The sequence below is a fragment of the Podarcis filfolensis genome, assembly GCF_964270895.1.
Source record: "Podarcis filfolensis genome assembly, chromosome: 5".
NCBI lineage: Eukaryota > Metazoa > Chordata > Lepidosauria > Squamata > Lacertidae > Podarcis > Podarcis filfolensis.
The window spans coordinates 95,878,091-95,894,791 of record NC_139608.1 but is presented as its reverse complement, the minus strand read 5'-3'; the positions used below and the strand labels follow the sequence as shown (position 1 = coordinate 95,894,791).

At 43.8% G+C, this 16,701-nt stretch overlaps 1 protein-coding gene and 1 long non-coding RNA gene across 7 annotated transcripts in view; both read left to right on the top strand.

Moving 5' to 3' along the window:
* LOC310763617 overlaps positions 1 to 16,701 on the top strand; it is a 288,221-nt gene that overhangs the window by 26,946 nt on the left and 244,574 nt on the right. The gene's annotated exons all lie outside the window — the stretch shown is intronic.
* The window catches only part of A4GALT (alpha 1,4-galactosyltransferase (P1PK blood group)), a 61,773-nt gene that overhangs the window by 31,349 nt on the left and 13,723 nt on the right, over positions 1 to 16,701 (top strand). Inside the window, exon 1 of one of the 6 annotated variants that reach the window (XM_083615962.1) lies at positions 10,126 to 10,429. The exons of the other annotated variants lie outside the window; for them this stretch is intronic. The gene's annotated coding sequence lies outside the window, so the exon portion shown is untranslated. Of the gene's footprint in view, positions 1 to 10,125; positions 10,430 to 16,701 lie in introns of those variants that run through there. 6 annotated transcript variants of the gene reach the window in all.

Genomic DNA, 16,701 nt, shown 5'->3' with positions numbered 1-16,701 from the left:
GCGGCAGCTAGACTGGTGACTGGGTGAGGCCATCAAGACCATATAACCAGAGGCAGAGCAATGCGGGTGCAGTGGGGGCAGCCTGCCCTGCGTGTCATCCTGAGGGGGGTGACATTCGGCATGCTGCCCGCCGTTGCCCCTGCTCCCAGCTGGAGGAGGCAGGTAGGGGACAGGACGGGAGTCTTCCCTGAAGGGGGGGGGGTGACATTCAGTGCGCCCCCCGCCCACGACTCCCAAGCTTACAGCAAGTGGCGGCCCTGATGGCTTGTTGGGGCCGCTGGCAAAGTGGCAAAGCTCCCCCCTTCCCCCGGCTCACTGTAGGCTTGGGAGTCGTGGGCGGGGGGGGGGATTTCCACACCGGGTACCACCTGGCCTTGCTACACCTCTGCATATAACACCGGTCCTGAATCCTGCTACATTTCTGAGCACAATTCAAAGTGCTGGTGTTGACCTTTAAAGCCCTAAATGGCCTCGGCCCAGTAGACCTGAAGGAGCGTCTTCACCCCCATCTGAGGAGCTTCTGGCAGTTCCCTCAGTGTGAGAAGCAAAGCTACAGGGAATCAGGCAGAGGGCCTTCTCGGTGGTGGCGCCCCCCCTGTGGAACGCCATCCCATCAGATGTCAAGGAAATAAACAACTATCTGACTTTTAGAAGACATCTGAAGCCAGCCCTATTTAAGGGAGTTGTAAAAGTTTGAAGTTTTATTCTGTTTTTAATATTCTGTTGGGAGCCGCCCAGAGTGACTGGGGAAACCCAGCCAGATGGGCAGGGAATGAATGAATGAATGAATGAATGAATAAATGAATAAATAGGAATCCATGGTTTAGCTTTCCATACACTGAATACCGACCCTCCAAGTGTCGCTATTTTCCAGGGACATACCCGATTTAGAGAAGCAGACCCGATTTCTGATTTGATCCCGGAATGTCCCTCTTTTCTTTAGGACGTTCCTATTTTCATTGGAGAAATGTTGAAGGGTATGGATCTGAACACCGAGGTGCCTGAAGGCAATCCTGCAGAGCGAAGTCTTTAAACAAAGTGTTTAATATTTTATTATGTTATTATATATGTTGGAAGCTGCCCAGAGTGGTTGGGGCAACCAAGCAAGATGTGGAGGGGACAAATAGTAAAAATATCATTATGGAATGGGCCATCCCTATTTTCATCGGAGAAATGTTGGAGGGTATGTGAATATAGGCAGTTACTCTGGAGGTCCTGGGATTTTCATTTCCTGTTTCAGGCAGAACTTGCTGATTCAGAGAAATTTAGTTGAGAAGATTTTTCAGTTCCTCTTCCCCCACCCCACCTCCACCTCAAGGTCAGTGGTGGAGCTAGCCGCTCAGACACCTGGAGTGGCGCACGTGCCATGCACCCAGGGGGCAGAGCAATCCGCATTATTCCGTATTCCTTTCTCCTACATAACTTATACCTCACCCTCCCTTTCCTCTGCTCCTTTTACATTTACTTCTTCCTGTTACAACTTTCCTCTCTCATCCCCTCCTTTCTATTTCTCCTTTTAAAAAAACCCATTATTAAAAATAACCAACATGAATATTTTTCTATGAATTTGCAAACCCTCAAACTTCACAGTCTCCTGGCCACTGTTACTTAGCAAGTGGAGAGTTGCTGGTTCTGGCAGCGGTCCATTCAAAAGTCTATGGCGCAGCCAGAGGTCAAGGTGGGCGAGTGAGGAGGGAACTGGACAGACTGTAGTGCTGATGTCCACCTGAAGATGGCCCAACATTTCAGAACCATGGAAAATAACAATAACAATAACAATTTATACCCTGCCCATCTGGCTGCAAACAGATTTAGCCTATTTTGCCTGGCTCACTTTCTTAGTAGTTTCAACACAGCATAAGACTCAGGGAGGAACATTCAGAGACCAAATCAGTTGCATTCAGACCAAAGCTGTCAACGTTTCGCTTTTTTAAAGGGAAATTCCCTTATTCCGAATAGGATTCCTCGCAAGAAAAGGGAAAAGTTGACAGCTATGATTCAGACCCCACCGAAATTTCATGACAATTTTTTTTGCTTTGGTTTCCAAGGGATGTAGGTGTAACTAATGGAGGGATGGTCTTACATTTTAGCAGATTAGTTCCACGTATTCAGATTCCATTTTATGGACACCTTCCTGTGTTGCTCTGTAACATGCATCTCAGAGCCCAGTGGTGTTCCACCCGCCTCTTGTGGGAATGTTTAGGAAAGTAGGAGAGGATATATTGAGTAAATATTATCCCTCCTCTCATATAAATGTTTTAAGTCTTTTTTTATCAGTTCAGTATATTTTCTTTTAAATGTCAAATAATTCTGTGTACATTGCGGCAGCCTTTGGATATGTGCAATAAAACTGACTGAGATCCACGCTGGTCAGCAAGCAGCAGAGCACATTCCTTTGCAGATTGCTGGAAGCAATTTGATGAATTCGTTAGAATCATTTAAGTTGAGCAATCCAGTCTGGCTAGTCTAGTCTGGCTTGTTCCTTGTGAGTTTCCCCTTTTATTTTCCTCTTCAAATAATATTAATAACACGACAGTCTTGATTAAAAGTGAGAGCAAAGTTCACTTACATTCAGTCCACAGCAGTATTCTGAAGGCTGGTTTTATCTTGTGGTTACAGTAACATTTGTAGAGAAAAGAAGTCTGAGCTAGGCCTCAGACTTTCTACCTTGGGGCTTCCATCCTCTGTAAGGATGAGTCATGTGCTGCTGGCTAAGAGCTAGCAGAGAGCAAAAGAGAGCAAAAAAAGGCAAAAGAGAGGAAGATGGCTTTGTGACTAGCCCTTTTATAGGGTCTGCTAGGGTCACGCCCATCTACCTGGTCACACACAGCGGGGGGAGGGGAGGCTCCAGAGCAGGTATGACAGGATGTCCTCCCTGTCTGGGGCAACATTTCCCTGTGTGTCCACTCTGGGCAACAGGAAATATTGTATCTGACTGCTTCAGTGATGATACATCCCAGGCCTCTCATGTCTGAGGGGTTCTACCAACGGGGCTCTGGGAGACTCATCTTACTGTAGCAATTTGGGAAGAAGCCATGGGGAATTTTATTAAAGCGACCACATCACAGGCCCGCATCAGCCAGAAAGATTGATAGCTGTATCAGGGGCTCAGTGGCAATGTCAAAGAAGTGACTCTCATTGACTACAGCTTGACAATAGTGCTATGTAGTGGCATTTGCCCTTATTGTTCATAGATTTTTCAGTGCGTGACAAATATTTATAAATATTGAATGCATGTACACCTGCCAAGCTCTCAAGGATCACTCATTCTGCCGTTGTTAATAATGACATACAAAATTGGACACTGAATAATTTATTGTACTGTCTTCAGTACTAATTAACAACGCAACCAAGTTTCCCTGCGTTTATCTCGAATTTGGATGAGAAGATAAGAAGAGCCTTCTGGATCACACCAAGGCCTCCTCTAGCCCAGCCTCCTCTTCTCAGAGTGGCCAGCCAGAGGTCTCAGGAACCAAGGACAAGAACCCTCTCCCCCGCCCTGCGGTTTTCAGCAGCTGGTATCCACAAGTGATGTGGTCTAAACCACTGAGCCTCTTGGGCTTGCTGATCAGAAGGTCAGCGGTTCGAATCCCAGCAGTGGGGTGAGTTCCCGTTGCTCGGTCCCTGCTCCTGCCAACCTAGCAGTTCGAAAGCACATCAGTGCAAGTAGATAGGTACCGCTGCAGCGGGAAGGTAAGTGGCGTTTCCATGTGCTATGGTTTTCATCATGATGTTCCATTGCACCAGAAGCAGTTTAGTCATGCTGGCCACATGACCTGGAAAGCTGTCTGTGGACAAATGCCAGCTCCCTCGGCCTGAAGCGAGATGAGCTCCATAGTAGCCTTTGACTGGACTTAATCGTCCAGGGGTCCTTTACCTTTTACTGCCTTGGATTGTGGAGGCATAGAATAGAGAGGAGAATCCCACCAGATCCACTGCCTGTTTTAATTTTGAAAAGGCTATAGGTCCCTTAGAGTTAAACAATGGCAACACTCTGAGAAGGTAATCCTTTTTGTGCTACCGGATAGGCAATCCTGTATAAAATTGGTGCAGAATTGGTTCTGTTTTTGCTAGCCGTGAGTCCCAACCCTGACAAATGGAAATCTTACTCTGGCTTTGGAGATTCTGCATGGAATTGCCTACAGAGCTCTAGGGAAGGACCTACTTTTGTGGAAGAGGGTGCACTTTGCATGCGTAAGGTCTCAGTTGCACCTTGTGCTTGTTCAGATGTTTGCTTGTCCCATTGCTCTCCCCCAGGAATGCCTGATATTTACAGCTGAACTGGAGCAAACACCAATCAGGTTTAACGTGGTTTGATATTTGTTCCGATGTGGTGCTAAAGAATGGGCTTTCCAAGGGAAAGGGGGGAGGGCAAACTGAAAACTGCTTGGACCTGTGCCTGGAAAGCATGGAACAACTAGAAATCTGCATGGACTCATGGTTTCTAGGCATGAGCCCCCCCCTTGGTAGCAATAGATCCCTGTGTAGGAGCTGCTCCTAATGAGAGAAAATAATATCACCATCATCATCAAACCTTTATTGGCATCACTTACAAACATTCAGAATAAAAAAGCCAGTGCGATCACATCACCATTTCAACAGTACAGTCATTTGCCAGAGAGAAGAAGAGGCGAGCAATCTATTTCATCTCTGTGGGTCTCCAGCAAGGGCAGGATCCTGTAGTGTACTTCAGCTACAAAAAATCAAATAGAGGAACTTAGCTACTGTCTTGGTGAGCTCCTGGTCTCTCCCCTGTTACAAGAGGCATGGCGCTGTGGGTTAAACCACAGAGCCTAGGACTTGCCAATCAGAAGGTCGGCGGTTCGAATCCCCGCGATGGGGTGAGCTCGGTCCCAGCTCTTGCCAACCTAGCAGTTCAAAAGCATGTCAAAGTGCAAGTAGATAAATAGGTACCACTCTGGCAGGAAGGTAAACGGCATTTCCATGTGCTGCTCTGGTTCGCCAGAAGCGGTTTAGTTATGCTGGCCACATGACCCAGAAGCTGTATGCCGGCTCCCTCGGCCAATAAAGCGAGATGAGCGCCACAACCCCAGAGTCGGTCATGACTGGACCTAATGGTCAGGGGTCCTTTTACCTTTTTAACCCCCGTCTCTGGTTTCCATGTTAGAATACACAGATGTTCTAAAAATTGTTGGCGGAGATCATCATACATTTTACATTTAAGGGCCATGTGAGCTAGAGTTTGCACCAGGTGGGCATCACATGGGCAGATCGCCTTCTGCCATACCTGTAAACCTACCCCAAAGGAGGTTAGAAGGATTAGAATTGAACCCAGCCAGTGAAAAAGCTCTTCTTTCTTGAGGGTTAAACAAAATTGTAAATAATTAAGGTTAATTTCCTGCGCCCAAGCAAGTAGAAAATAAAGAGGGGAACATGTTTTTTCCGCAGCTGAGATTAGTTCCTGATGATCTATGTACCACAGCCTAGTTTTTAACATGGCCTTGGTGATTGGGAAAGCCACAGCACCCAGGAGATCCTCTGGAAGCCCGAGTTGCTGTAAAGGTAAAGATAAAGGGTCCAGTCATGTCCGACTCTGTGGTTGCAGCACTCATCTCGCTTTATTGGCCGAGCGAGCCGGCGTACAGCTTCCGGGTCATGTAGCCAGCATGACTAAGCCGCTTCTGGCGAACCAGAGCAGCGCATGGAAACGGTTTTTACCTTCCCGCCGGAGTGGTACCTACTTATCTACTTGCACTTTGACATGATTTCAAACTGCTAGGTTGGCAGGAGTATCTTTGTGCAAAACAGTTGTAGCCCTGGGGACGGGAAGGTGTCTAACAAACTTTGCTAAGTAAATAATCTTTGTCTGCTGAAACACAAATGTTTAGCCAGCATAAAAGAAAACTTGTCCAGGCAACTGTCTCTAGCTTATATTGGCCTCTCTCTAAACACAGGGTTGTGTAAGGTATGCAACATGGGACAGCGAAAATCTTAAAAAGAAAGGCTGCCTGCACTCGTTCCACTGACTGGGTAAACATCCAGATTGAAATTCCATAGAGCAGTTGAGCTCTAACTTTAGCATTAAAAATCTTGAGGGCAGAAGGGATGTGTTGGTTACCTCTTGTTACAAAGAAGCGCAAAATGCCCTGCATGGACACCTTGCTGGCATTTACTGCCCCTGCGCAGTGCGAAGACCATCGGAGCCTGTGATGGAAAGTGATCCCCAAATAGTTGAATTCAAATACCTGCTGGATGAAATGAATGAAATGAATTTATTAATACGGTCATAGACCAGCTTCAACACACACAATATCACAGATCATAAAAAATATCAGGAATACAAGGGACAATATGCAATAACAAGAATTTAAATGTAAAAATTAAAATTAATTGTTAGTGTGCCCCCTGTAATTAACATTTAGGGGATTGGACATTATGGGATACCACTTGCTTCCTGCAATTGATTGCAGACGCACAGAATTTAGCTACATTTAATGTAGTCTTGGGCTTCTTGTCCTCTAACCTGCTGGATGTGTTTCTCACCAAAAACCCAACTATATCTCTTACGAGAATTCCCAAAGACCATTATTTTGCATTTATCGAAATTCATACTCATTTTCATTCTAGACAGGTAGTTGATACAGGAATTTAACAAATGCTTTAAGCCAATTCTACGTGAGAGCAGAATCTTATCATCTGCATATAGGAGAATGGGAATTTTTGATGCATTGAGTTTTGGGCTGTGAGCATCCACCAGTTTTAGTAATGGGGAAGGTCATTTAAGAAGAGATTAAAAAGAGAGGGAGCAAGAACACAACCCTGTTTCACACCTCGATTTATAACAACAGGGTATGACACCTCGTCCCCTGGAGTTATTCTTATATGACAGGTATTATTTACGTAAAGCTTATTAAGAAGGTAAAGTAACCTAGGGTCTAAGCCCAGTGACTCCAGTCTGGACCATAACAGCCCCCTGTCGACTGAGTCAAAAGCAGTCTTAAGATCTAAAAAGGCCACATAAAGGCCTTCTTTATGGTGCTGCATGTACTTGGTGGCTAAATGGGATAACACTATACAGTTACGTCAAGTGGATTTCCCTCCCCTAAACCCTGCCTGCTCTGGGCCTATGACGTTGTTCATGTCAAGTTAATTTGGATAATAGATATTTTGCATACAATTTCCCAATATTTGGCAATAGGCTTATTGGTCGATAGTTGGAAGGTAACTTTTTGTCCCTCCTTTTAAAGATTGGAATAATTATGGATTTCTGCCATGAATTAGGCATAATTCCAGTTCTGTCCACCACAGTGAACAGTTCCGCTAGAATCAGAGCCCACCAGTCTGGCTTGGCTTTAATTAGTTCAGACGGGATGGCATCAGGGCCTGCAGATTTGCCTAGTTTTATCTGAGCCAAACCTCAGTTTCTTAGGTGGCCTGTGCGAGTGAGAATAGGGCAATTTGGTTATTAGGATGTCAAATAAAGATTCGAATTAACGAGCATACACTATCATCTTTCCAAACCTTGGTGTATTCTGATCTTGTGATTCACTTGATCCTGGTAGGGAGTGGTGAACTTTCTCCAGTAGCTAGAGTCACTTGGTTTGAGGAGAAAATAATACTGGACTAAATGGACCAGTTGTCCGATAGAGTACAATATAATTTAGTGTCTTCAAATACTACAAAGACTACTTTTGCAGCTCTAAGGGCTAGTTATATAATTTTTAATTGATATAGTCTATGACTCTTGCTGCTGTGTGACCCTTGCTCCCTGCACTCCATCCCAGTCAGTGGTGGCAGCATCGCTGCGGCTCTTCACAGCTGAATTCAGCATCAGTACCAAACCCTGTGCTTGTGTGTTGCCGTAGCAACGGTTGCCTTAGAAGATGCTTTACAATGCACTGCTGCTGCTGCAAAACAGTATGTTTTGCACACTGCCACACTTACGACTCTGAACCAAAAACAACCCCCTATGTTGCAATAAGAACCAATCACAACACCACAAACACAACCCGTAGGCTAATAGTTAGTAGGTAAAGGTAAAGGTACCCCTGACCATTAGGTCCAGTCACGAACGACTCTGGGGTTGCGGCGCTCATCTCGCTCTATAGGCCAAGGGAGCCGGCATACAGCTTCCGGGTCACGTGGCCAGCATGACTAAGCTGCTTCTGGCGAACCAGAGCAGCGCACGGAAACGCTGTTTACCTTCCCGCCAGAGCGGTACCTATTTATCTACTTGCACTTGACGTGCTTTTGAGCTGCTAGGTTGGCAGGAGCTGGGACCCAGCAATGGGAGCTCACCCCATTGCAGGGATTCGAACCGCCAACCTGCGTCCCTAATAGTTAGTAGAGAATATATAATAGAATAAGGATACCATTCGAATTATAGGAATAAGCCAATCAAAATTCATATGTACAATATAACTGAGTGGTAGCAAGCACCGTCAAGCTGTATGTTCGGCTGTATGTCTAAGGACAGTCTCACAATAGTCTTTCAAAAGTTTCAACAGAAAACGTCTCAAAAGCCTCAAAAGGACTCAAAAAAGCCTCAAGGGAAGTAATAGTGCCACTGTATTCTGCTCTGGTCAGACCTCACCTGGAGTACTGTGTCCAGTTCTGGGCACCACAGTTCAAGAAGGACACTGACAAACTGGAACGTGTCCAGAGGAGGGCAACCAAAATGGTCAAAGGCCTGGAAACGATGCCTTATGAGGAACGGCTAAGGGAGCTGGGCATGTTTAGCCTGGAGAAGAGGAGGTTAAGGGGTGATATGATAGCCATGTTCAAATATATAAAAGGATGTCACATAGAGGAGGGAGAAAGGTTGTTTTCTGCTGCTCCAGAGAAGCGGACACGGAGCAATGGATCCAAACTACAAGAAAGAAGATTCCACCTAAACATTAGGAAGAACTTCCTGACAGTAAGAGCTGTTTGACAGTGGAATTTGCTGCCAAGGAGTGTGGTGGAGTCTCCTTCTTTGGAGGTCTTTAAGCAGAGGCTTGACAACCATATGTCAGGAGTGCTCTGATGGTGTTTCCTGCTTGGCAGGGGGTTGGACTCGATGGCCCTTGTGGTCTCTTCCAACTCTATGATTCTATGGTTCTATGGTTCTAAGGACAGTGTCTCCTGAATGATACTATTTCGTAATACTCTTCATCAGCTGAAAATAAGATACAAGGCATACAACAGATGAACTGAGCTACCTGCATACACATTGTATAATAAAGCAGAATATACAAAACAGAATATAAAAAAATTCAACAGAATATGTAAGTAAGATTCATGCTAAGATCAGTGCTCACTAGATAGTGTAGCTGCTGATACTTGCAACACAATTGCATAGGACATATGAAGCAAGCCCCAGGTATTTCCTATAACGATGTACTTAAAGGAACAGTATGGCCTATACAGCATACAAAAACCAAATGACCCATGAAAAACAAATATACGGAGGAATAGTATTAAATGTTTCATTTAAACATTGCTGCACGCATCATTTGTTGTATGTTTAAACCATTTCATACTATTCCTCCATATGCAACCATTTTAAAAAAATTCTGTTTTGTATATTTTGCTTTATTATACAATGTGTATGCAGGTAGCTCAGTTACAACTCTGCTTATGACTCCAGCAACAAGAGATGGAAACTGGAGTAACATGCAGTGGAAGAGTGAAAACCTCGCTACACACACAGGAAGCAAAACCAAACCCACACAATGTGTCCACACTGGAGTAACATGCCAATTGATGTTGGATTATTTTTTCTTCTTCTAGAGGATTATCTGCAGATCGGGAAAATCTGATTTAATGTTGGGGGGGGGACATGGGGGCTGCCATTTTGATTAGGACAACATTGTGTGGGTGATATGAAAAGCATTCACACCAGAAGTGCATCATATCCACTCTAAACTGCTGTGTGCACACATTCCCTGACCCATAAGAAATGACGCTGATTTTCTTTGAATTCCTTGTGTGTGTGTTTATGTATGGTTTTTATACTACAGTTTTGGCACTTTCATGCAGCATTTTTGTTCTCATGATATTGTTTGCTCTTTTATGTTGTACGATGCTTACAAATTACTTAAATTTTATTAAGACGTTTATAAATGCTTTTAAACACATAAGTAGTTATTCAATTCTGTGGGTGCTTCCTGGTGGAGGGTTCTTTTTCACACTAATCATTAGAGAATGCTGAGAAGAACTTTCCCTCTGAAAGCACTTACAGAAAGAGAAAGAGAAAAAGAAAGAAGAGTATTGAGAGGCAGCAAAATGAACCAATGGCCAGCAAGAGAAAGAGGAACTTAGACATGCAAATCGTAGTCCAAAGAAACACACATCTACCCAGGGCTGAGATCAAGCATTCAGGCCTCATCGGAATCTCTTTCTGCTGGATCAGATCTGTACCTACCTTCTTTACAGAAAGCAATGGAAAGTCACAAAGAATGGCCCTGCTGAGCTTAAGTGACAAACTGTGAGTCCTTCCAGGTGGTTTTTTTTCTCATATCACGCATGCAAGTTATTTTGTTCGTTTGCTCTGCAGCATTCATACGATGTCCTTGGCACTAGAATCAGTCCAACTAGGCCCCACTGTTTGGGAATTTAACAAGAGCTGCAAATATGTTATTAGCTGCTCAATGGAGAACTCTGAACTGCCTACACTGTAAGAATAGCAGGATAAAGGGGGTATCTGAGCTTACTGGGAAAGTAAGATCAAAAGTCAGAACAGTTTGAAAGTTCATGGTCACCAGTTCTAGGAAAAGTAAATAAAACTTAGTGCTATTTGAAGGATTTTCATTTTTAAAAAAGATAAATAAGATTTGAAAAAACATTACATGACTAAATATAATTTTGGGGAGAGAGAAACAATAAGAAATATGGAGACATACACAGAAATGGGGCGGCTGTAACAACTTCTCCTTCATGAACCCTCCGGATTACAAACCTTTTATAGCCTTTTATAGCCTTTTACAGCCGTCTTTTTAGCTGTTTTTATTAGACTTTTAAATCATTTTACCTCTGTTAGAAGTTTTAATCGTTTTACTTCTATGGTTGGCCAATATATGTATCAACAAGGATATTCAAACCTTCTGCTGATTAGTAACGCCGCCTTGAAGATTGGGTTATGCTGAGCAGTGGAGGAGGAGTAGCAGAGGAGTTGCGGCCATAAAAGATAAGTTCTCTTTTGTCTCCGTTTACCTCTACTTTGAACCTCCGTAGTCAGCGAGACAGCGACAAATGGGTCATGGCAAGCGACCAAGATCTGCTGAGAAAGGTGGTTCACCTCCAAGAGTAAAGCAGTCAAAGCTTGAATCTCCCCCACCATCTACTAACAATAACAGCAAAACGGAGCAAGTAATTGTTTCTGCAGTCGAAACATACAACTGCTTCTGGCCTCTGTATGATCAAGGAGAGTTGGAAAAGCTAGCTGATTCAGCGGGGGATGGAGGCCATAGGGAAGCCCTCCTCCCTGACACCTTAATTACCCCTCCGTCACTGAAACGGGAAGCATTAGGGCAAACTGCCCATGAATTAGTACCTGATCAAATACAACTGGTAATCAGGACTTTAAGCTTCATTTTCAAGGAATTGGAGGGAATTTCTTTGTCATTGAACAAACTTTCACGGGCCCTTCTGTCTCATCTACCTTCCTCAACTGAGCTATCTAATTTGCATCAATCTCCTGTGCAGCTTGTAAGTGCCTTAAAGAGACAACTTGATCAGAAATCTCTCCCTAAGGGCCTAAGATGCAGGCTGCCACTGCTCCAAAGGAATAAGCAATCTTTGATTTTTCAACCTAACAAAATATGTTTATCCATTTTTTCCCGTGACGCCCCCAGTCTTAGGTGGAATAACCTGAGGATGGCTAAAGGGTACCTTCGTGATTTGTTAAATATTCCTTTTTTCCAGATAGATCTTATATCTGTAGCACCCCTAAATGCCACGCCCTGGCCAAGGAAATTTATGCTCTCCTTCCAGTCTGCAAGGATTCCACATCTTATTGCAAGACAAAAAGATCGGCTGGCACCCTGGGAGATTGTAACAACAAGAGTCTTTAAGGACACGAGTGTTAAACCTCTTTTTGCCAACATCTTAACTGGCAATGAACGCTCGTTTCCTTCTTCTGTTCCTATAATAACGGGAAAAATACCTAGCCGGGTATCCCCTGTTCCACCTGCGACCCCAAGTGCCCATCTAGTTACGTTGAGGAATGATCCAATTGCAAGCGGAGATTGGAATATCCCTGAAGAGAGAAATCTTATCTCCTCTTATGGAAAACCCCCTTCAGAAGAACAGCAGGCTATTCTCGATAGATTGGATCTACTCAAACAAAGACTTCTATCGCAAGGGGACCCCTCTATACCGATGAGAGAGGAGAGCAGGCGCTCCACGTCCCACATGGCGTCTCCATCAAATGCCCTGATAATTTCTCAACCTGTTACCTTGTTACCCCCTACTGATCTGAACCAGCAGTCATCTGTTGACCAACAGCATCATTCTACCGTGGAGGAAGTCGATAAACTCAATACTCCCGTCTCAGACCTTATGCCCAATCAAAATATGGAAGTTGATGACTCCTTTGCCTCAATGCCTGAGCTAGAATCTACCCTGCCTGAAGATCACCAGGAAACGACTATGCATGTGGCAGAAATGACCGGCAGAATCCGCGACCAGGGAGAAAAGTCAGCAGAAGAAGATTGGAAGAAATTTAAGGACTATTTACAGAAATACTACAAAATTAATGAACTTTGAAAAGATGTTGGTTTGAACTTTGGTGGTCTCTAGCTGTTATGATAAAGATAATGGGGACTAAAATTGTTTAAGTTATTAAATTAAAAAAAAAGTTGAATGAAAATAAGGCTTATTTTAAAAGGAATGTTAAGAGATTAGGATTTGCTGAATTAACAGGTTGAACTAGAGAACAAGAAGGGGAGGTATGAGGAAGTCAAAGAAATATGTTATTGAAAGATTGTTATTGAAATTGATTTGTTTTTAATATTTTTCTTTTTCTTTTTCTTTTTGTGTTTATATAAATTGGAAAATCTAATAAATATTTATATATATATAAAAAAGGAAACGACTATGCATGCACCATCCTCACGTTCATGTCCTTTAATACATCTGCGTGATAATTCCTCTCCATCTGCGCAGCAACTACAAGTGATGGCTGGAACACCTCTTAGCGCTACCCTGGTTAAGATTGATAATTCTGACGGATCTACTAGTGTAGCCCATCAAAGACTTGTTACTACTCACCTCAATGAACAGCATCCGACCTCACCAACTTTGCCTATTTCTTCCTTCCCGGCAAAGCCTGCCTGTTAATGTTACCAAATCATCGATACAATTAACACAGAAGAAGACCTTATCCGCACAAACTAAAATTACCGATTTCCTTATGGGTCCTCGTTCTACCTCCAAGAACCCATTAAACAACTCAAAGTGACAATTACCGGGACAGCACAAGGACTCGACATTATCAATACTTAGCTGGAACATTGCTGGTTGGAGAACCAAAAAATCAGACCCCGAATTCAGGAAGTACATAAATTCATTTAAAATCATTCTATTCCAAGAAACATGGGATGAGGAAGAGATTACCATAGACGGCTTTGATCTTCTAACACTTCCGGCCTCCCCTTCTTTGAAAGGTGGTCGCCCCAAAGGGGGCCTTTTGATTGGGATTTCACTCCAACTTCGCGCCAAATTCACTCTGGTACGGGCTTCCCCGCCTTTTGCTCTATCTGGACTGATCACAGAAGGAAAGTCCTCATTACTAATTACTAACGTTTATCTTTTTTTATATATAAATTTTTATTAATTTTCCAACATATATTAAGACACAATACAACTAACAATACATAGACAAACAAACATATAAACACGTATAATTTCATAACCTCTTTTTCTTAAACCTTATTTCAACGACTTCCCCATACCTCCCTTTTCTGCATCCCTGTTTTAAAATTTTCCAGCAACCCCTAATTTCAATTACTTATAATTCACTTTCTTTAATCCTTTTTCTCTTACCCAATTATTTGTCACTGCAATTCTGTTTTACATTACCCATGACATTTTAGCACTCATTAATATTACAACAGTTCTTAAGATAAACTTTAAATTTCTTCCAATCTTCTTCCACCGTCTCTTTTCCTTGGTCGCGGATTCTGCCAGTCATCTCGGCCAGACTAATTACTAACGTTTATCTCCCCCCCGAAGGCTCAGCGCCTGATCTTGATTGGAGATGGGAATCATTTGAAAATCACCTACTGTCATGTCATACTAAATGCCCTAACTCGTACTCCTTAATTGGGGGAGACTTTAATGCTCGTATTGCCACAAATTGGGACTTACTAACCAAGTCCAAATGGTGGACTCCCCCATGTTTGGATAATTTTGACTTGGAACATGCCAGAATTAGAACTTCAAAGGACAACAGAGTAAACAAAGCAGGAGTGACCCTTTACCAAATGGCCATTCGCCAGAATCTAGTATTTTTGAACGGCACCTCCCCCCCCGATATACCGGGGGAGTTCACTCACCTGGGACTAACATCTAACAGTGTTATCGATTACCTCTTGATCTCCACAAATCTGGCCGTTAATGTACTTTCCTTCCAAGTTGAAAACCAACATTTCAGTGATCACCTCCCAATAGCGACCACTCTGTCATTGTTCCGGTGCCAGAATGACAATAAACACTCAGTCCTTCTGGAAACCTCATCATCGATCAAAATAAGAGGGATCAAATGGTCGGAGGCAGTGGCCCAAAAATACCAGGTCTTCTTCCATAGGGAAATGCCTACTTACCTCAACGCCTACTTACCTCAAATAACTACTGATTTACAAGATTCCAATTCGGTTTTGAAACTTTTTAACCTTCTTATAACAAACCTTACCACTTTTTTTACATCACCTCCTCAAAAGGCGAAAGTGGCGCATTGCAGTGTTGGGGCCCCTTGGTTTAACACCTCTTGCAAACAAGCCAGATCCCTTCTTCGTTCCATCTATAATGAATACAAAAACTCTAATGCCCAGGCTCTACCATCTTCCTATTTACAAGCCAAAAGAGCATACAAACAGACTTTAAAGCTGGCCAAACGCGAGTGGTATCAAGAACGTTGGCGAGCCTTGATTGCGGCCTCGAGATCCCGCAGACCACAGGAATTTTGGGCTCTGATAAACAAAAGAGGAAGGAAGTACCCACTGATGATTATCCCTGCGCCCACATGGGAACAATTCTTGAGTAAATATTTCTCCCTGGCAGAGGAATCTAACTCATCCACGGAACTCCGAGCCGACCATCTACCTTTGTGGCCCTCCACTGACCCAGACCTGATAATGGACTTGATATTAGATCTGAAAACGGGCAAAGCTCCCGGGCCGGATCTAGTCCCTGCTGAGGCTATTGTTGCGCAACCGAGGTGGTGGGCTGAAATTCTGGCCAAAGTCTTTGATGCAATTAATTCTACGGGGCTTATCCCTAGGTCATGGAAGGAGGCCGTGATTGTGCCAGTCCATAAAAAGGGTCCCCCTGCTGACCCGGAGAACTATCGGAACATCAGCCTTTTGTCTATCATCGGGAAAATCTATGCAAAATTTTTGCTGTCCAAGCTGTCCCATTGGGCAAACGACTCAAATTTGATTGGCCATGAGCAAGCGGGCTTTAGGAACAATTACTCGACCTCTGACCATATGGTAATCATGTATCATCTTGCCAGAAAATATTCTGCCCCGAGTCGGAGGCGCCTATGTGTCGCTTTTATAGACCTAAAGGCTGCCTTCGACAGTATCCCAAGAAATTGCCTATGGAAGAAATTAGAGAGATGGGGCATAGATAGAAGGCTGTTATGGCTTATAACCCAATTACACCTTGGGTCGTCGGCTAGAGTGAGACTCACACCAGCGGGAAACCTATCCAACGAGGTCCCAATAAATAGAGGTGTGCGCCAAGGCTGCATTTTGGCCCCACTCCTCTTCAACCTGTTTATTAGCGATATGAAGCTCTTTCGGAATGAGTCTCAAGCCAACATTCATGCCCCCCGCCTAGCTGATTTTCGCTGCCCTTTGCTCCTATATGCCGACGATGCAGCGATCCTTTCCTACTCTAGAGTTGGTTTATGCAGAGCTCTAAAGATTTTTGCGGCTTATTGCAAACTTAACCATCTGACAATTAATCATGGGAAATCTAAAGTCCTGGTCTTTACCAGGTCTCGGAAAACTTACAGCTGGAAGTTAGATGGAGTCCAATTAGAACAGGTTTTCAAATTTAAATACCTGGGAGTCTTTTTTCATTACAATCTAAGCTGGAAGCCATAGATACAGTATTTACTAAACAAAGGGAAAACAATACTTTATACTCTACTCCAATTTTTTGCGGCCGACGGAGCCTCTCACATCCCTTCTGCACTGAAGGTATACCACGCAAAAGTGGTTTCCACCCTCTGTTATGCTGCCCCGCTCTGGGCCCCAGGGTCCAATTTAACATCACTGGGGACATTGCAGAATCAGTTTCTCCGTCGCCTTCTGAAACTCCCCATGTATGTGAGCAATGCAGCCATACGTCTGGAGTTAAGGATTGCATCATTGGAGACTGTCATCTGGAAGCGAGTCTTTGGCTATTGGCTGTCCAGCTGGCATAGGCTTCCCAACCATTACCTTTTTCAGTGCCTCTGGCGGGACGTCTTTGTCAATCCCTGGGTAGGAAAAATCCATGCCAAACTTCTGAGCATCGGAATTTCCCCAG